The sequence below is a fragment of the Neolamprologus brichardi genome, chromosome 2, assembly GCF_056152115.1.
Source record: "Neolamprologus brichardi isolate AB-2024 chromosome 2, ASM5615211v1, whole genome shotgun sequence".
NCBI lineage: Eukaryota > Metazoa > Chordata > Actinopteri > Cichliformes > Cichlidae > Neolamprologus > Neolamprologus brichardi.
Window position 1 is genome coordinate 3413312 of NC_142105.1, and position 22335 is coordinate 3435646.

The 22335-nt window shown below is 39.6% G+C and overlaps 1 long non-coding RNA gene across 3 annotated transcripts in view; it reads left to right on the plus strand.

Moving 5' to 3' along the window:
- LOC148106053 (uncharacterized) overlaps positions 1–22335 on the plus strand; it is a 74498-nt gene that overhangs the window by 24953 nt on the left and 27210 nt on the right. The gene's annotated exons all lie outside the window — the stretch shown is intronic.

A 22335-nucleotide genomic window follows, 5' to 3' on the forward strand; every position in this document is an offset into this window, starting at 1 on the left:
CTTTGATTAAACTTACAGAAGAACAATAACAAAACACAGTGCCAGGTAACAGGAAATTCTAGCATGTCAAACAGAAAATAATCTAAAGCAATGACAAACTAATAATTATAGGTGGACATGATTAGATATGGAGATGTTTAACTGTCCTAAATGTGTTTACATTATAAATATATGCTACACTAAAAGTCTACAGCCAGCTAGCAGAGTGAGGATAACATAATATATAGTCCATTCATCCAACCATTATTTTCATCTTTCAAAGATTTTGGTGGCAGCGGCCTAAGACAGATTAGTTATATAGCTTCTATGATGAGTTCTGGGTATGTCCCCAAGGTCTCCTCCCTGGTGGTTGTGCCAAAAAAACATGCAAAAGGAGTTGCCCAGAGGGCATCCCAACCAGACTGCTGAGCCACCTCAACTGGCTCCTGTTGACACGAAGAAGCAGTGGCTCAACTGTGAGGTTTTTGATGTGTCCAAGCTTCTCGTCCTATCTGTAAGGTTGAGCCCAACCATGCAAAGGCCAGCGATGGTAACTAATTTCAGCTGCTTGTATTTGAGACCTCACTTTTTTGGACTTTACCCAGATCTTTGTCCTTGATGTAAATATTTTGGCTAAGCTATTCTTTCACCTTCATAGTTTGATACAACACCAACGTTGTTGCTGATTGTGCACTAATCTGTCAGTCCAACTCACGCTTTGCTCTCCCATTATGGGTTAAGAATATCCCAATACTTGAACTCTGTCACTTGGGGGTGGCCTTTCTCTCCTGACCCAAAGGGAACTTACATCCAACATAGAGCCTCAGAATTTGCCTTGCTCACTTCCATTATAGCTGTTTCACAGTTGGGTCACGATTCGATGAATCCAACAGAATCATCTGTGAAAAGAAGGGAAGCTGTTCTTAGGTTCACAAAACGGACACCTTCCTCGACAGTCTATACCTTGAAATCCTGCCCCTCGTCCCCCAAACAAGACTGGAGACGAGATTGGATCCTGTCTGTGATCCGATCCTGTTGGTATAATTGAAATCACAAAAGAAAATGGAATTTTGAACTGATGAGTGTGCTGTTTGGAAAACTAATGGTTCAGGTTTGTAACATTCATCTTGCATGAAAACAAGAATTTGATTCACAGTAATCCATTGAATCGATGTCAACATCATGGTGCTGCTGGAGTGCTATTAACAGTTATTGTGCTTCCCAAAGTCAGATTGTTGAAATTCATTTGCTTGCAATAGCAAAACTGAAGAGGTAAAATAAAATGTAGTTTATTAAACTTCCATGTCAAATAAAAAGGTTTACAGTTAACGTTGAACAGAGTAAATGACTTTACAATTCAGTAGGTAAAAAAACACATTTTAAAACTGCCTTTTAAATAGCTTTAAAGCATATTCTAGGTCATAAATTCTGGTTATGTAATTGAAGGGTTACAGTTGAAGCAAAATGATGGCAGTGCTTTCTCTGAACATGATGTGGTAAAACAATCAAGCTTTGAATGTACTGTGCAGAGAGACCTTGGCTAGAGTCTATCTCTACTTGATGATTAATTACCAGTTTGAGAATTTAGACTAATTATTTATGTAGATACCTGATAAAACAATGCAATCCAGAAGTTCATTCAAGGAACAGGAAGTTCTCTATATTGACATGTTTCAACAAGCCTGAATTATGTCAGCTTATCATACTGTAGTCCTGTTCTTTAATATAATGTACACCGAACACCGAATGTATTGGTCCCACTTTTACAGCCAAAGCAAACAGTTGTATCTATAACATCTGTTCCCTGAAGGAGAGGAATGATGTGCAACGCATGAGTATGGGATACCACGCCCTCTCATGTCCTGGCTGAAGAAACTTTTATTCATGCCTCAAAGGCAGATGAGCTGTGTTGACATGCGCAGAGCCCCGCCTGCACATATACCCACTGTCATCACAGTCATCCCTCAGTTCGATAGCTCAAAGGCTTGCCATTTGTAAGTGTACAAGCCTCTAGTGGATGACGCCCTAGCACTCTGAATTGTCACTAACACACTAGGTGGTAGACCCTTAGCAATCAAATTGAATCATGAAGGTGCCACAGATCCAGGCGCAGATGAAACACCTCTACTCCCGCCTGAGAGAAAAGGTCCCTACGGAGAGGTAGCTGCCAAGGACTCACTGCTAGCAGACCGATTATCTCTGTATACAACGGCCTTGGAGGCCACTAAGGGGCCACTAGAATCTGAGAGATACTGCCGACACACTCTCTCTAGAACTGGAGATATCATTTCCGCTGGAGGAAATGCACACAGGAGCACGTCTGGCCATTGGTACACTGTTGCGTCCATGCCCAAGGGTGCATCGTGGTCAATTACGGAGAAGAACAGCGGGCAGTGAGCGTTTACCCGGCTGGCAAAAAGATCTACGATTTTACGGCTAGCCAAATAGATCCAAATCTGGAACACTATCAAAGGGTGAAACCTCCTCCCCCTCGTGCTCTGAGGGGTGCTAGCGCTGCCTTGGCACATTTCGCGAAGGTCCGAGAAGCGAGAGACAACCCGAACGGCAGCACAAGGTATTGGTAGGCTACGCCCTCGAATGCAGTGAAACTCCCTTTGGTTTGGGTGTATAGCCACATGAAAATAAGCATCTGTTAGATCGATTGTTGCACTGGTTTGTCCAGATACACAGCCCTGTCCCTGTCTGGGACATCAGAGAGGCTCAGCCACAGGTGCCTCTGGGCCACGACTGTTGAAGCCATCCCTCTGCCTTGGGAGAGTGCTGTACAGTGGGACGCACAGAGGATGTAATCTGTGGCGACTCTGACCTTGTTAAGAAGAGATGCCAGACTCGAGACGAGAGGAGAGGGTCATGCCATGCGACAGCAGTCCATCCCAGCACTTTCTCCACAAACATCATCCGTCTTTCCAGGGTTGAGCGCTGGTGCTGGTGACAGAATGCACAGGCTTTGGGCTCTGTCAACGCTCTCCTAGCATGGACAATCACCAGCAAACAGGACAGGCATGGTGCTGGTCACTGTTGGGTAATGTGATGACAGGGGATGTATGCGCAGGAAGGGCTGTGCATATGTTATCACAGGTCAAAAAGGCGTGAATAAAGGTTACTTCAGCCAGGACACACAAGGATGTGATATACCATACTTGCATGTTGCACAGAGTGGATCGACTGAAAGGAAACAGCCCTGACCCATCAATGCATGGACTCCACTAGAACCTTGAACGTATGCTATGGTATTTGGCACCAAGATGTTAGCAACAAATTCTTTGAGTCCTGTAAAATGCAAGATGAAGCCTCTCGGGATTTGATTTGTTTCTCTGGGGAATTTAAATGCCAAGTCAACATCTAAAACTCATTGTTGTGCTGCTTTAAACATATTTGTACAATGATTGCTTTGTGGCATGGTGCATTATCCTTTTGAAAGTGTACATGGTCTGATCTCAGAAGCTGAGAGAAGGGAAGTAGACACAACTAGATGCAAAATACAAGACACAAACAACCACCAAAGTAAAACAGGAAGTAATAGATGACAGACCCACACAAGCGAATCTGACATAGTGACAAAAACAAACAGAGACAAGGGAACCGGATGGGAATACAAAAGGGAACTAACAAAGGTATAATCAACAAAGCAGGCAGAGGACTAAATGCACAGTGACATGCAAAAGAGACATAACTGAATGGGAAGACAAGAATAACTTGAGACAATGAAATGGGGAAACCAGACAGACACAAAAACAGAAACAGAGAAAAATACTACATAACTACATAACTAAGACATAACTACATAACTAAGACACATGGACTCAACTAGAAGATACATAATTAGATGGACTAGAATACAAACTGAGCACTGGAGGATATAGTAATGACATAAAAGAAAATAGCCTTGTGGTAGGAAGGACCTGGCACTTGGCAGGAAACTGTTTTTATTTACAGTGATTCATGTACACAAAGCTTTTCAGCCGCCCTCTCCAACTCACACATACCACACAGCTTTCTCCTCCGGGGTTAGGGGGCTACTGAAAAAGGGAAGGCGTAATTGGTGTGATGGCTGACAGCTGTGCCAGCCAGCCTCCCCTCACACTACCCCCTCAACCCACTGCTCTACCCCTCCTTCTACAACCACAGACCACACCCTGCCACAAGCATTCTTACTAATATTGGAAAAGAGACAAACTAGGACAGAAGTGATCCTCAAAAAACAATAATCAAAAACTAAATGATAGCAAGAGCTTCAGTTCTCTTTCAAACCTCACTCAGTATGGGAAGCGAACTTTGGCATGACCAATCCAAGAGTGACCAATCCTTTTATGACCAATCAGAGGGCACTTCCAATAGTGAGATACCGAGTGAGGTTGTCAGAGAACAAGAGTTACGCATGTAACCAAATGTTTTGGTGTCACTCTGTCACAGCCATCACAATTTTGCCTTGCCAAACGCCTTCAAATCCTTACGTTTTCCATTTATTATTACTGCTTCTTTAAACTTTGAGGAAAAATGTTCCCTTGCTTCCTAATATAGCCTACCCACTAACAGGTACCATGATGAAAAGATGATCCGTGTTATTCATTTCACTTGTCAGTGGTCATAATGCTATGCCTGCTCGATCTATATTATGTGCGATTCTAATTTATTGTTAATCAGCCGCCTCCAGCCCTTCACTTAATTGGACAAACTGGTAAGCTGTTTATAGCTGGTCAAACATACAGTACAGTCAAATTACAAAGCTGTTCACATTTATTATTAAATGAATCAGTAAAGCAAATATGGCCCATTATGATTACACTAATACTGTGCCATCACCTTTAAGCCGTACTTTTTTAAAGATTCGGGCACTGAACCTTTTTTCGGTGAGGTGCTTACCACTGTGTCACCTCGCTAACCACTTAATGGTTAGTGAGGTGACCAGATGTACCTAAATGACCAAATGAACCAATCAAAGTGAAATCATACCAAACCAAGATTCACCTCCTTAGTTTACTTTGGACTTACCATATAAGGGCATCACTCTTTGCTGACTAATGTTAAAAACATATAAATGTAAATTACTACCCACATCACAAATTACATTAGATATATGTAAATATAACCTTTGACGAGCTCCTGGAAAGAGCTCACTGCTCTGTAGGACACACACACACACACACACAGTGATGGTGGATCACTCTATTTTTCCTCTTGCTCTACAGATGCTCTTATGCTGTCATGTTCTCATGTAACTGTATTGTAAAACCATTAGTGGTTACAGGTGAAAGCTTTTGCAGAACAACAGGGGGAAGACAGAGGCCTTAAGTTTATTGTCCACATCAGTAATCAAACAGAGCTTTTTTGATTAATGCATGCCTGAAGGAGTCATAGTCATCTGTTGTATAACATCATTAACATAGTGACATAACAGACTAGTTTTTGTTGTTGTTTTTTTCACATTTGCAGCAGGTATTAAATGAACTCCTACTCTGCTGCTTTCACATGCTGGCTTTCTGTTGATGCTTGACTGTGGGCATGCCTAATGGGCATAGAAATAACAACAGTCAATTTTGATGTCACATGACAAAATATACCAGCAACCACATCCCTTTCTCATAGACTCCATGGGATATTTTCATAATGCAATTTAAATAAATGTGATTTGATTTGTTGGCATCTGTACTGGTGATTGTAGTATTGAACTCTTCACTGCAAGCACCACAAACAAAGTGAAGCAAAGCATTCCCAATTTAGTTTGGTAGGCCATGGAGTCACCATAATTAAAGTAAATGAAAAAAGTATTGCATGGAAAAAAAAACCAAATTTCCAGCCCTGTGAATGAATGCAGATGACATTTCTCTTCATGAAAAAATAAGTTTATTTACTATGTCAGGTACCATTAAAGTCCTTTGTCCTGTAGCTAATTTAAACTGTTGGATTGCCATCTTATTTTGATCGTGGAGCCTGCATGTTTCAGTGAACCCTAGAGTTATCCCAGGTAGGTTCACCCATGCTGGAAAGAGTTAAAGAGTAGAGGATAGACCCAGAATGATCCCTAGTCCTCCAGTTTAGAGGTTGGTTTGCTCTGAAAACAGCTTTGAAGGCAGGATAATCACTCTAAAAGCCACAGCGAAGGAGACAGATGTAAAAATGTAATAATTGTGCCAGTTAACTTATGTTAAATTAGAGTAACCGGTTAACTAACTGTTGCTTTTTTTGTTCCTAATTAGGTTTGTGTTTGTTCCCCTGTTTTTAATAGACTTGATAACAAAGCCAGAGATATGCTGTGAACACTGGTGTCTAAGCTGTCCCAACAAAATGTGATATTGACTGAGAAATTAGTCCAAGTAAGATCCTGTACTATGTACTTTGACTTGTGATTGTTTGAAGCTCTTTCACTGATAATGAAGAGGAGAAATCTATTGGGCAGAAGTCTATCCAACTGTCAGGCTTTGCAGATGAGTTACTAATAGTTGGGAAATAAAGAGACAAGGAAGGATATTAAAGTATCACTGAAGTAAAAACAAAACCTCAAAACCTTAAATCCCAGAAGACATATCATCACGCAGAAAAAAATCTTAAGATGTTGTTTTTCTTTTAAGGAGGTGAAAATGTGTGAAATAATTTCACTGGTTACCAGAGCGGTTTTAAAAACAAGCGATGACATTGTGAAATACGGATAATGTCATCTCAGGATTATCAAGCGGACATTACTTGAAAATTGCTTAAACAAACCAGCTTGCTTCAGCAAACTTCACTGTCTCCTGCCAGGATTTGCTTCAGTAGTTTTCTGCACAATAAGGTTTAAAGCCTCCATTCTGCACTGAAGGACTTGTTATAATAGATTGATTTTGCAGCACAGCAGAAAGAGAAAAGCAATTCTTATTTCATGGTGAGGCCTTTTTTTTGGGTAATGGAATGGGTTCTGCAGACACAAAGGTCATATCACTCCCTCAGCATGTTGGAGGATGATGTCAGCTTTAAAGTCAAGGTGAAAATGAAGCAAAAGCCAAATGTGAATATAGGAGATTTCCACACAACTGTACTGTTGTGTAACTGCGTTTGGACAGTGATTCTTTGTTCCCAATCCCTTGGTGTCAGTTTAAACTTTGGCTAGTTCTTGCTGTAAATCAAACCCTGATTGACAGGCTGTAATAATAATAAGTCCAATGTCTGCAAAACAGTGCACATCGCTGATTTTTATTGCAAACATAGTGACAGGACTGCACTTATGAATATTGAACAGGATGAATAAAAATGCAAGAACACATTCAGAAACCTTTTGGTGAAGATGTGGTTTGATGTTAGACCAGATGTCTGCAGAAAGAAGAGTAGACCTTCTGCTTTTGTTATTATGCAAAAGGAGAATTTCTCTGCAGAAAAAGTGCAGAACTACTGACTCACACTTGTGCAGTCTTGTAAAAATACAGAAATTTTTCTTCGTGGTATTATTGAAGAACAGCACACAAGAGATTTTAATGCACACGACATACAAATGCACACAGCAAAAGTGACATAATAGAAGCTCTCACACACACTCACTCACCTTATTCCCTTTCAGTTAGTCAGCCAGAGGGATCATCTAGTACCTCTGGTCTTCCTCTCTGTTCAGGGATTTATTGTCCCTCTCTGAGGAATCGTTAAGTAATGCTGCTTCACTGCCCAGAACTCCTGTGATTCTCAAGAAAACCTATCAGGAGCACCTGCTGTTTCCATGAACCGTGCTAACCAAAATGAACCTAGGTAAAACCTATGATCCCTCACTCACCTAATCACCTCATAAATTCCCCTTTGCCATGGTAGCTTTTGACAGGTGATTTTGGTTCATACATGGATTATTGCAATTCAATATTACAGTCACCAAAACTGCAGAGTGCAGTTCATAAAAAGGGATTGTGTTGGTGACATTTCTCAAGACATTCAATAGGATGTTGCAAAGGGTGCAAAGGGACAGTCATTTGAGACAATGGGCCACACTTTCACTGTACTTTTTTGTAACATTTGTCATTTGTCATCAGCAAGTTTTAAGTCAAAGCAAAAATTGCATTTCTTTATTTATTTTCTGTGACTTTTTTGGTTTCTGAAGACTTAGAGGTAGAAAACATTATGCTTTTTACTGTTTTATGGAATGGAGATTCAAATTTGAGGGAAGACCCTTATTGGAATAATGAAGTACCAACTAGAGATAGGAACCGAAGTAGTTCAGTTCCTTGGAGTTGTTAGTCCGCTTGCCTATCAATCCCTATCCCGCTTATCCGTTCCACTTGAAGTTGCGCTACAATCAGTTGATTTCATTTTGTATGCCGGAGGAGGAAAATAGTATAGTTGTAGTTTTAATAATAATAATAATAATGGATTGGATTTTTATAGCGCTTTTCAAGGCACCCAAACCACTATTCATTCACTCTCACATTCACACACTGGTGGAGGCAGCTACGGTTGTAGCCACAGCTGCCCTGGGGCAGACTGACAGAAGCGAGGCTGCCATATCGCGGCATCGGCCCCTCTGGCCATCACCAGTAGGCAGTAGGGTAAAGTGTCTTGCCCAAGGACACAACGACCAGGACAGAGAGCCCAGGGAACGAACCGGCGACCTTCCGGTTACAGATACGCTTCCCAACCCCCTGAGCCACGGTCGCCCCCCATGGATATGGACATTTGTCCCTCTGTGGGGGGACACTCCCACTAGGGTTATATCTGGGACTCTCCACCATTTGACCTTAGAACTGAAGAAGCCTCTCGGATGAGAGGTGAAACGTCTTCAAGTAACTTAAAGAAGTCCAGACGCTTTTCTTTGCAAGCTCCTTTGACTACGATGACCTGGATGACTGAGAACCTTCACAGACATGTCAACTTTATACATGTCTTCAGTGCCAATAGTGCTAATAATTTTAATGTGCACACTTTTTGCCTTCAAACTACAAAATATAAGACAAGACAATCAGTTTATAGTATATTTACTATTTTGTATCCCATAACTTATTGGTTTCTTCATCAGCAAAGTTTTTAATTCTGAGGCTGTTTGTGACTTTGACACTTATCCATACTTAGAAAAATGCAAACAGATGCCTGAATTATATGTGCATTATGTAATTGGAAATTACCTCTCTCATATATCTGTCAAATGTTACAGTGAGATAAGATGTGCTTTAAGTGAGATTACTGTAACCCCTTAATCTCTTTCTTCCTACCTCTGACATCTTGACAGAGTCATAGAGTCTCCACTTTGTTTTCATAGGTGTGAGCAGTTACTGCACAATATTCAGTGTTAATAGCCTTGCCAGAAGGTGTCTCTCAGGTTTCTATTCTAATGAAATAATGATGACAGATGAGAGAAGTGCTCACCAGAACTCTGACAGCTGAGGGGGGTGATTGTGAGGAAGCCTGCCCACCTATGTTTGTGGGCTTTTGTCTCTCTTCCACTCCTGTCTGTGTGGGCCATGCTGGGAGGTTAATGAAGACAGAAGCAAACTGCTCAAATTTAGGTGTATAAATAATTACTGTGTGCTTAGTTTCAACTCTGCTGTAGGGATGTAGTTTGAATCTGAAGAGTGATTAAAATAACTTGTTTATCTGTTCACTGGAGGGCTTGTTATAGTTGGAGGCATTTGAGAGTACCTAAGTATGAACAGATGCTCTTGTAAAAGACAATTGTGGCTCTGAGTCTGACTAAAACTGTGCAGTTTTTAAGCTGACAAATAGATACAAACTCCAGGTTGGAGATGTTTACATGTCAGTGGCATACTTCGAGTTTTTGATCCGTAAACCTAACTGAGCCTATTTCAGGATTGGAGTGAAATCCTGTCTGTATTTAGATGTAAAAATCCCTTCCTATGGATAGAATACAAGAACAGACTTCCTTCGAGACTGAGAGGGCAAAAGCTATTTTGCAGTAACGTTACAAACAATTGTAGCCTTCGTCCATTAAAGCCAGAGGTCTAACACACGTAAAAAGCTGGAAAAAAATACCCATCTGGCACGCAGAGCAGCCATGAAGTTTGAAACGTTACCATGCAACGTCTGTTTATCAACTGTGCACAAATTCAACTCTTTCTTCTCTGCTACATGCAGCAATTGTACTGCTTGATGATAAAACCTAAAGCTGCTTATTTCAGGTTTGTGAATTATTCATAACAAGAGCTTTTTTGGCCATTTCATGAATGAACATGAATGATATAAAAGTATCAACTCAGATGTTCTCATTTTTGCTTTTTTCATCTGTCAATTAATTTAAAAACTTTTAAACTGTAGCAATGAAACTAAAATGTGCTTTTTAGAAAAAACTTGCTTTAAGTAAAATTGGTGACATGGAAATAGTTCCCAATCATGGATGTGATCTTATTCTTTGACTTTATTAAAGTAGTACTCAGTGGTGATCTCAATAATGTCTTGTGTGGACCTGCTCGACCTGAATTCAAAGTACAAATCCAAACCAGAAGGATAACAATCTACTCATTTGTTCTCCAATGGGAATATTTTGATCTGAAGTGTCCCATCTCTGAATAAAGGGACATTATTGGCCAAGACAGCATTGATTTGATTTTATGATTGCTTTTTAAAGTTGGTTTAATTTCCCCCACTGAGTTTGATCACAGTCATTGCAGTTCATGGGAAAATCCAGCAGGTGGTTGCTCCGACTGGTCTTTACTAACATTGGTCTTAACTGCTAAATTGCTCTTTAAGGTGAATTTTGAGAATCAAGTTTAGTTGCACCAGCAAAGAGATAAAAATGGCATCAACAAAGTGTTGTTGTCATGTCAGTATGGACCAACGTTATTTCACGACCTTGTTGAATCCACAGTCACTAAGGTGAGGATTATATTCTGCTGCCTGCACGGATAGGTGCAGACATCACTACTCAGGCTGGGATCTGTGCAAATAATCACATGCTAATATTTATTCATTTTGTATTCCTGCTGGTTTGTTCTTAATATTCCTGTTTATAGCATTTACAACAATCTGCCTTGGCCTCTAGGACATTAAACATCTTACTGGATCAACATTTGGAAAACATGATGTTGTTCATTTTTGAAGGAATGAAGCGCTGCCCCATTATTGGCAGTGCTTCAGTGTATCTGTTGCTCTTCACTGACTAGAAGTACAAGAAGACTCAAGATTTGTTTAAATGTTGGGCACTCCTGCTGTTGGGTAAATGTTTCTTGGAAATATTCTGCTTTTGGATTAACAGCGTGCCTTTTGTGGGTTTTTCTCTGGAAAAATGACAGGGTCGAGGTCTATAAAAACAATATTCTGTCTTTTGGCTTAAGCAAATAGCATCTTGTATGTGTTAACCAATATATGAATGGGGATTATTTGTCTTTTATTATGTTTTTGTGGATTATAACTGATCTTCACAGTTTAAAATGAGGATTGTCAGACCAGACATGGAAATGTGAATGGCCCTTACATTAAGCCTGGTTGAATTGTTTCCATTTACCTTTTATTAGCTCGCAAATGTGTTTTGGAACGAATAGAAACTTGCACAAAATCTGTCAGCTAGCACATGTAGTTTGCCAATTACAGCGGTTCATCTACTCTGCAAGTAGTAGTGGCATTACATTACCAAAAACGCACAAATCAGTTTTGTTGTAACACTTTTTAGTGTGATTGTGATCTAATACTGAAGTTTGAAAGGACAAAACAACAGAATAAATGTGTTAGGGTTTCAAGATGTACTTTTTGAGAAACATACCAGCAGTGAAACTAGTCGACAGACTCTGAAGCATATAAAGAACTTCATTGAGCACATATGTAGTCCTACCAGTGTGTGTTTTTTCTCTATGTATATGTTTATATGGACCACATGGCAACTGTCAAGTGTCAGCTCCTCCCACCTCAGACACGAGTGGGAAGAGAAAAAACCCAAACCCCAGGAACTTGGCAGTAGAAAGTGGGTCACCACCTTCACAGGTTTCTTTCACGTTGAGGGAAAATGTGACTTAGAGTTCTTGTGAAAAATGTAAAAAAGATGGTTGAAAAAAAAGCTTTATTGTTCTCCTAAAATATTAAATCAGAAAAGTTATTCACGGTCATCTCCATGTTTAATCTATATTTATCTAAAGCTGCCTTTCTCATAATCTTCATCCACCCATTTAATTCCTGTGGTTTCTCCAGCAGTGCATGCTCTATCCAACAGTCTGTTTATTTTTTTACTGCACAGGGTCTTCCAACATTGTATGGGCCTAACAAAACCCAATAGACCAGAGACAACAATATAATCTACTTTAACAGACACATTTGAGGAATTAGAGCCAGTCTTTGTGCCTCATTAAAACATCAGATTTTCATTGAGGCACATCTGAGGCAAAAAAGTAAAAATCAACAAAGGCCTCCATGCTTGGTGTTAAGGGGAGTGATTGTTGTAAAAATGTATAAAATGCTACAAATTGCAGACGTATTGGAATTAAATCCTTTTCTACTGGCCAACTACAAAATGATGACCTGCCAAAGCAGCCAAGGGAGTTGGCGTCTTTCAGGCATCAGCTAACATTTACAAGCACGTGGCTGGTGTTTATTAATCACCAGACATTTTTCTTGGCAGAGTTGAAGGACCCTATGAAACACTGTGTGTACCCAGTGGACACTGAAACTAATTCTAATGGAAATCTTACACTTTGTGGGGAACTCATCTCAGCATGATGCCTCACCTTCTCAGTGTTAGGGCTGCCACTGTATTCCACTATACTTCTGCACATAATAATCCTCTGTCAGGCTCTATTTGGACTGTGACCAGTCGAGGGGAGAGGGGGGCAGAGTAGAAAACAGAAGGGAGAATATTGTCAGGAGGAGAAACCACAGAGAGGTGAGAGGAGATGTAAGAGGAAAGGTGAGAAGAGCAGAGAGACGGGAATAGGAGATGCAGAGAGGAAGTGTGAAAACCACCCGATTTATTCCTTTTCCATCATCAACCAGTTCATCTGTTAAAGCCTGGCACAAGTTTTGTTAAATTCACAAATTCTTTCTGCAGTGAGCGTTCAAATCTGACACAACAATGAATTAACATTTCATCAAGTAGTCAGACTGTGTAGTCTATAATCAAAGCTGGTTTTCCTTGTACTGACTGCAGCTGACTAAATTGATACCAGATGCATATAGTAGGCTGTGGATGCTCTAAATTATCCTCCAATGTAATTTTCCTTAATGCGTCATTATTAAGGTCAGTTATATTCGGCAAACAAAACGGGAAATTAAATAGAACCAGAGACATTTTAAGACAGAGACACTCAAAGAACGTGAAATCAAGGGAGAATCTGGTAGCAGCAAAATTGATAGAGACGAAATGTTCAGGTAAAAAAGAAGAATGAAGCCTCTGAGGCTAAAAACCAAAGCCAGTGTATCCCCCAAAGATCCCAAAATAGTCCTGTGTTAAAATTCTTAACTTTATTGCATTAAAAAGTAAGTTTTGCAGGAAAGAGTTTCTCCTTTCGACTGATTGTTGTATGCTTGATCCCAACTAATTCACTAAACTGGATCTATGCTGTCTTTGTGCTGTTGGTGCAGTCCATGTGATCTGATCTATCAAAAGCTGATAAAAGGCAGCTGAAAGTTTGCATTTTGATCAGATCTTAATGGATTTAAAATACTATTTAGTGGTTTACAAAATAACAAAAAGAACAAAATGTGTTGACCAAAGTGTTGTTGACCAAAAAAAAGAGACCAAATTGTAGTTACGGATGAAAGCACTACTCAAGTTATATTACTGTTCAGTCTTGTTGAAGTCTTTAATAAAATTAGAAATAAATAAACTATTAAAACTGTTTAAAGTTCAAATTTTGAGCGAGATTAAAGGTTCTTCTGGTGCAGAAACAGACGTGAGCTTTAGCTTCTCTTTGCTTTTCTCTGCAGCGATCCCTGTTTTGCCCTTAGCTTACCCTCAATCTCTCCATCATGCTCTCTTTTTTCTTCTTTATTTCTTCCTCCTTCTCTGGTTCATCCATTCGGGGTTACAACCACTGGAACAGGCTCCTCAGCAGCTGGAAACTCAAGATGGTTTAATCTAAACCTCAGGAAGCAGGATGGGAACCAGATGCAATACAGGGAAAAAAAGAAAGAAAGAAAACAAACATAGGGCACGTTTAACTCGGCTAGGATGGGGATCTCCAAAGGGCACTGTGCAAAGGGGGAGAGGAGACTGAGACTGCATAAAACTTTTTGTCAGGAAAAAAAAATAGGTGCATAAACCTCAAGACCATCAACAGGCTGTAATTAAATTGTTGGAGACATTGTACAAAACCATCAGTAAGCTCAAAGCAGTCACATCTTCCATTGTGAAGCTTGTAGATTTAAGAGATGGTGGCTTGTTTTAAGTAATGGAAAAGTTTGGAAAAAGATTGGTCAGTGACTAACCCTCTCTAAGGAACTTGGAAAGAAAGCAACTAGACTTCCTTAAGTTTCATGAAGACGTTTCTCCTCTCATCTAAGAGGCTTCTTCAGTTCTTTAGGTTTCCTTAAGATGCTCTGAGAATTGACGAAGTCCAGTTGTTTTCTTTCCAAGCTCCTTGGACTATCATGACCTAATATTAAGGTACTCTTAAAATAACCAGGAATCCATGTTTCCTGGTTGAATCTCGTGATTTCTCACGCAAAGAGAACAAAACCTAAAAGAAACCCGCACAAAACTCCCAACTCTTTAAAACTGATAATACATTTATAATAATACCTAATAAAAATGTTATAACTTGGAGTGTTCGGCTTCCGGTGACGCCATGATCTAGTCAAGCAGCATAAGGAACGAGCTCCATCCAGATTAATACATTACTCCTAACTACAATTTTTAAAATTGTAGTTGGAAAAATTTCCATTCCAACCAGCATGGCATCATCCCTGAGAGGCAAGGGATCCAGGCAAACAGGATCAAAATAAAGATAAAGGCGAGCATTTGAAGCAACTAACTTTGCCCTCGAATGCAGATGTTAATGCTACTGCTAGCACTCGTGATGCAGATACGAGGATATTAGCAGAACTGGAGAAGATAAGAAAAGATAACAAAGACATATGGAAACACAGCAAGCTCTGATGAGACTGGAGGCGTCTTTCAAGATTCAGAGAGAAGATATGACAAAGCTGGAAAACAGAACAACGGAGATGGAGGAGCGGATCGGCGACAACGAAGACTCCACCAGGCGTCATGAACGAGCCCTCCGGTACTTGTTACATAGAGAAATGGATCTCACAACACGATGCAAGGACATGCAAAATAGACTAAGGCGAAACAACCTGAGGATCTATCGTGTCCCAGAAGGGAGTGAGGGGAGAGATGTTAAGCTGTTTGTACTAGAGCTGTGTAAATCAACTCTTCAACTTCCTGCTGATCTTAACATTGGAATAGAGCGAGCACACAGAGCCCTCGCTGCTAAACCCAAGAACCCCGACGCAGCACCGTGCTCACTGGTGGTCAGATTCTGGGACTTCTCTGTGAAAGAGACCATTCTACGACAAGCCTGGTCTAAAATTACTTTACTAAATTTATATGCACCAAACGAGGACTGTCCAAATTTCTTCAAGAATATTGCATCATTAATAGCAGAAAAATCTGAAGGAATGATCTTGGTGGGAGGTGATTTCAATTGTACTTTGAAAGCAGCTGTCGACAGACTCCCGGCACGCAATGGCCCCAAATCCAAAAATCTTGTAGTTTAAATACAATGATTAAGAAATTGGGCCTAGTGGATGTGTGGTGCCAGTTCCACCCCCAAGAAAATTTTTTTTACTTTTTATTCACATGTACATCGCAGCCATTCAAGGATAGACATGTTTTTAATGCCTAGGACGGACCTTTATAGGACTAGACAGTGTAGCATAGAAGCAATCACTATCTCTGATCACGCCCCGGTTAGTCTGACATTAAGAATGAATCCAAACAATCATTTTAAATATTGGAGAGCCAATGTATCTATCTTGAATAATGAAACAACCCGACAAGAACTTCAAAAGAGTCTGACTGAATATATTCAATTCAATGATAATAATGAGGTGTCTCCTTCAATCTTGTGGGAGAGTGCCAAAAGATTTTTGAGAGGTAATATTATAGCAGTTTCATCACGACTGAAAAAGGAGAGACTAGCAGAACAAACAGAACTAGAAAACAAAATTAAGAAATTAGAAAATGTCTATCAGGTAACTAAAGACACTGGGACTTTGAACTCATTGAAAGAGCAGAGGCAAAAGTTGGATGATTTACTAACGTATAAAGCGAAGGGACAACTACGCTTTGTTAATCAAAAGTACTACCAATACGGCAATCGGGCAAGCCGACTGCTGGCATTTCAGCTGCGTAAAGAGCAATCAAGTAGGGTTGTTCATTAAATTAAATGTCCAAACTCCGGAAAAATTGTGTGCCAACCTAAGGAAGTTGCGAAAGCATTTTCTTTGTATTATCAGGAATTGTATAAAGAAGAAAATGTCCCAAATAAGATTAAAAGGTTGAACAATTTCTTAACCCAATTAATCTTAGTAAACTGTCTCAGAAAGAGGCCGAACTAATAACAAATCCAATCACCATTGAAGAAATAAAAAACAGTACTGGAAAACTGAAAAACAACAAGTCCCCCGGAGTGGATGGCCTGCCTGGGGAGTATTACAAATTTTTTTGAAAAAGAGCTAACACCATTGTTATGCAAAGTTTATAATTATGCATTATTTAAAGGTGATCCCCCCCCCAGTCATGGTCTGAAGCTATTATTAGTGTCATCCATAAAGAAAGCAAGGACCCGACTTTATGCATGTCTTATCGCCCTATCAGCCTGCTTTGTGTTGATTTAAAAATTCTTACAGCCATTATTGCAAATAGAATTCAAAAACATACAAGAAAACTAGTGAAACCTGACCAAACGGGTTTTATTTCCCATAGGCAAGGTTCAGATAATGTTAGAAGGGCCCTCAATCTTCAGATTATGGCACAGGAATGGGACACCTCTTCAATGTTCTTGAGCCTGGATGCGGAAAAGGCCTTTGACCGGGTAGATTGAGACTTCCTGCAACAGACTCTCAGGCATATGGGCTTCAATGAAACTTTTATCTCATGGGTCCAAACACTATATAAAAATCCCAGGTCTCGGGTAAGGGTTAATGGTCACTGCTCTGACTTTTTCTCTCTAGGCCGTGGCACTAGACAGGGTAAAGTGTTATCGCCGTCCTTATTTGCTCTTAGTATTGAACCGTTAGCTGAACTGATCAGATCCAACCCTCTCATACAAGGAATTAGAGATGAAACCAATACACAACATAAGCTGTCACTTTTCGCAGATGATATTCTGCTATTTTTAGAGAATCCGGTCACCTCTGTCCTTCTGAGCAACCTTAAAGATTATGGTACAGTGTCAGGTTATAAAATAAATACAAATAAATCTGAGGCGCTAATGATTGTTGGTAACTGGCCCACACAGCTAGATTATCTTGTATCTTTTAGACACTCCAAACAGGGCTTCAGATACTTGGGGGTAATTATTACTCCTAAAACCAATCAGCTATTTGCACTCAATTATGATCAGTTGTTCAAGGAGATTAAGGGGGACTTGGACAGATGGAACCTACCTGGAATGTATAAGGATGAATATTCTTCCACGCCTATTATTCCTATTTCAGCACCTACCCATTTTGATCCCACAGTCTGCATTCAAATTATTAGAACGCATTACATCTAAATTTATCTGGCAGAATAAACAACCAAGGGTCAGACTCAAAATGTTAATGTCTGGAAAGGAAAAAGGGGGCCTCAAGTTGCCTAACTTCAGAATGTACTACTGGGCAGCTCAATTAAAATCAATGGCTGCCTGGATTATTCGTGATTCAGAAATGCAGTGGGTATCTATGGAAGAGTATTCATTACCAGGCATCTCCCTTCGGAGTCTCCCATTTCTCAACCCACAATCACGGAAAAAGATTAAAATAACTAACCCATGGGTCAAGCACACCGTAAAGATTTGGAACCAAGTGTTAAAAATGTTAAAAGGGAATTTGACCATGTCTCGAGCGGTTCCCATAAATGGAAATGTTGAGTTCCTCCCATCGTTGTCAGATTGGAGTTTTGAGAGGTGGGCGGAGAAATGATTGATTACAGTCAATCAGCTGTTTGAAAAGAATACTCTTAAAAGTTTTGCCCAGCTAAGGGCTAAATATGCTTTATCCCCAGGGGACCATTATAGATACTTACCGTTAAGGGACTACATTACAAAGCATAAAGACTGGGACAGTAATAGAAGAGAACCAATGGGGTTGGAAAACCATTTTATAAAACTGCTTGAAAAGTCAGGTACATTGAAAAAACAAGTGTCTTGGATCTACCAGAAACTGCTGATTGACATGTCTGATAATACCTATCATATAAAACAACAATGGGAAATGGAACTCAACATAATGTTGGATGATGCCACATGGGAGAGTGTCTGTTGTGGCTGCCATAGAGGGGTGGGTAGTCAAATGTGGAAGGAATTTGACTGGAAGGTTAAATTAAGATTTTTTAGAACTCCACTGAAAACCTTTCTACCCAAAAGTAGTGTCAGTGATAAATGTTGGAGAGGGTGTGGGTTTGTGAACAGACGCATATTTTTTGGGACTGTGTTTACATACAACAGTACTGGATGGATGTCAAGAACATTATGCAAAACATATTGTCAATCAACCTCCCAATGGATCCTCTGATCTTTTTGTTGGATATCTTTCCTGATGGTTTTTCCTATGAGCAGCACTCTCTCCTGCATCTCCTCCTCATGACTGCAAGAAAAATATTAACAATTCACTGGCTCAAACCAGAAACACCCACAGTTGCCCAGTGGCTTCTGAAAACTAGACATGTCTATACGATGGAACGGATAACAGCTCAACTACAACTAAAAGTGCCAACGAGACTAATTATAAAATATCTTGAAAGGACACTCAAGCCTTAACATTGTTACATCTGTGCTTAGGTATTGGTATGTATGTATGTATATGTATATGTGTATATATGTTTTTTCTTTTAAATTAAGTTTTTGAATAACCCTCACCATTATATGCTGCAGATTTGGTCTCAGGTCATGTTGTTGATGTGAATTGCCTTGTTATTTTTGGCAATAAAAGTAAAAAAAAAAGTTATAACTTGACCATCTGTATTGTATTTTTCCTTTCTGTGTAACATCATCACTCTGATGCATATCTGTCTGCCTTGGAGAGGGAAACCTCCTCTCTTATCCTTCCTGTGGTTTCGTCCATTTGTTTCTTCCATTTGGGGGCTTTATTTATCTAAAGTAACAATCTAGAGTAAAGTGGAGTTCCCAAAATGATTTCCTTAGAGAGCTAATTTGACAAAATGAAAGTCACTGAGGCATACTCCTGTTTCGTATTACAAGTTACAAATCTTATCAAAGCAGTCAAACCTAGTTCCAAACCAAACAGCTGCACAAGCTCATTTTCTGTACTAGCAGTTATCACATATCAGTAACCAAAACAAATTTAAGTTCCCATTAGTAACTTCTTCGTGTTTTCATTTCAGTGTCGAGCCCAAAAAAGGTGTCTCAATATCTACTGTATCTGTATTTATCTACTATCTGTATTTTAAGCTTTCTTTGTTTTTTACCCTTAATTATTATCCTTTATATTTCTTATTAATGTATGGGATTTGTGCATTTGTGTCCTCCCTACACAACAGAGTGTGCTGGTGTGCTAGGTTTACTTAAAAGTCATCCTCAAAGCTTAAAACTTAACAGCTGCTCCACATTAGCTGTTCATGACAAAGCTAAAATATTTACCTAATGGCAGATTATTCTTTTTTTTAATATCTTTAAGATGTCTTTAAAGTTTTTTTCTAATCATATACATTTAATATTAGCTAGTATTAATCTCTGTCGAAGTCCTGTTGTTCAGCACCCAGCATAAAATGTCACCAGGGCTCTATTTTGCAGCTGTTCTGGTGCATTATTTAAAATAACCATAGACTCTGTGAAAGTGGACACTGTTTGTGTTTTTGAACTTTCAAGTTCTGTTTATTATTAAATGTTAAAGTTTAAATTTTCACCTTTCTGTATTCCATCAGTGTTTTCAATACATACTGCAAAAGCTACCCAAGAGTTTCTGAAGGCAAAGAAAAAGGATATTCTACAACGGCAAAGGCAGTCACCTACCTCTGCAGAGTAGAGCATGCTTTTCAGCTACTAAATACAAAACTGAAGGAGAGACCCACAAAAAAGCAGCAACTGAACGGTGCTGCAGCAAACACCCAGCAGAGCTGGTGATGTCCTTGATTTCTAAACTTCAGCTGATCATTGATCGCAGGTACTAAAAGTAGTCATTATATTTCACATTATGTTAATTTGTCCAATTAATTTAAGCCTCTAAATAGACTATGTATAAATTTGGCTGGAACTCACGTATAGCCAATGCTGTGCGTTTATGAAGTTGGCACATCACTCACATACTGAGTGTCTGACTTGGACTGCACTGTGTTGGTGTACAGAGGTGAGATTACAAAAATTATGCCAGTGTTCAGAAAAGTATACGGACCTAACTTTACGCCTATCTGCCTCATAGCTGATAGATTTCTATTCTTTTTGAATTGAAATGAAATTCATTATTTATTGAGGATCCGTAGCTTGTACAAGATTTGCAAAGACATCTGACTTCCTGTTTGCTCACTCAAAAGTCCAGTGATATGGATGACATTTTATTGATTTTGAGAGTTTTAAGTAATTATTTTGATGCCCTGTTCTTCTGTCTGTGTAAAATATAATTCATAAACAATTCTCTAATGATTGCAGGCTATTACCTAATATTCCGCACCGGGCGTTTTGCTTGAGCAGCCAATAACTGCTGTGCCCGGCTGAGCAGTCCAGCAAGAAATATTGACACCCACACATATAATGTGACACAGGTGCGTGGTATAAGTCTGGAATAAGACACAAAGATGAACATAAATTTGGTGTGAATACATTTAACACATGCAGGTAGCAGAGCAGATTCAGATGTTACATCTGGCTTGGATGTCACAGTGGCTGTTGCAGTTGTGCTGGTGACATCTAGTGGAATAAAGTAGGATATATATTCAAGGTTGAACAACTCCAAATGAATCATATTGATTAAGTAAAAAGATCAGAGTGCGTTGTGCTTAATTATAAAAAGAGAAACCTATCTAATGTGCCACCTTTGAGCAGTGTAGTAGTAAATGTAACAGCAGTTTTAAGTACTTGTCATGTTTAGTAGAAAAGCATAAAGGAAGACTTTTTTGTGCTTTCCTGTTCTGGATAATATTATGTAATAATAACTAAGCTTGTTTATCCCTTTAATTCTTATTCTCGGTTGACTATTGCAATGTTTTTTTTATTTGCATCCTTAAAAAGACCATCAGACAATTACAGTTACTTCAAAATGCTGCTGCTGGAATTTCAAAAAAACTAGGAAGAGCGATCATATCGTTTGATTGTCACCTGTCTGCAGTTGCTTCTGTTAAGCTATAGAATTGTATTCACTCAAGTCTTTAAATGGCTTGAGCATTTAATATATAGATGTTTGATACAAACCTGGTTTTTAATGCTGTGTCCCATTTACCTTGGAAGCCTGATTTTAGAGTTGGGAGTTACTTCACTCCCCAGTTGAGCGCGTTGAAGGAGTAAAGTCGGAAAAGGAAGAAAAAATAGGGATTGTTTTGCTCTTTAGCCATCCGTGCATGTCTAGCAGTACACTAGCAGTGATGCTTGTTTTTTGGGGGGATAAAGCTCAGTCCTTCCTCTCCATGTATTGATTTAGAAACTCACAATTGCACTTGTCAGTACAGATTGTTTATGCTTTACAGTAGCATTTACATTTGCATTCACTGCCACCGTCCTATATTCTCAAGTTGTGGTTGGTTGGACAGTTTCAATTTTACAAGTTGGAAATCCCAGTTGAGAACTTCGACTATAAGAGCTGGTCACCTCGTGGTGTATAGATTTGAAACTTAACAGGGAGATATGGCGATTGTGGCTCAAGAGTTGGGAGTTCGCCTTGTAATCGGAAGGTTGCTGGTTCGAGCCCCGACTTGGACAGTCTCGGTCATTGTGTCCTTGGGCAAGACACTTCACCTGTTGCCTACTGGTGGTAGTCAGAGGGCCCGGTGGCGCCAGTGTCCGGCAGCCTCGCCTCTGTCAGTGCGCCCCAGGGCTACAATGTGTGGCTACAATGTAGCTGCCATCACCATTGTGTGAATGCATGGATGACTGAATGTGTAAAGCGCTTTGGGGTCCTTAGGGACTAGTAAAGCACTATATAAATACAGGCCATTTACCATAACAAATTTAGCCACTATGCTGCCCATTGCTGGACTAACTATCCTACCATACGATTATTAAACTATTAAAACAGTTACTTATCGTGTTGTATTGACCACTCAATTCTTTGTTTGAACTTAATAATTTAAAGAAT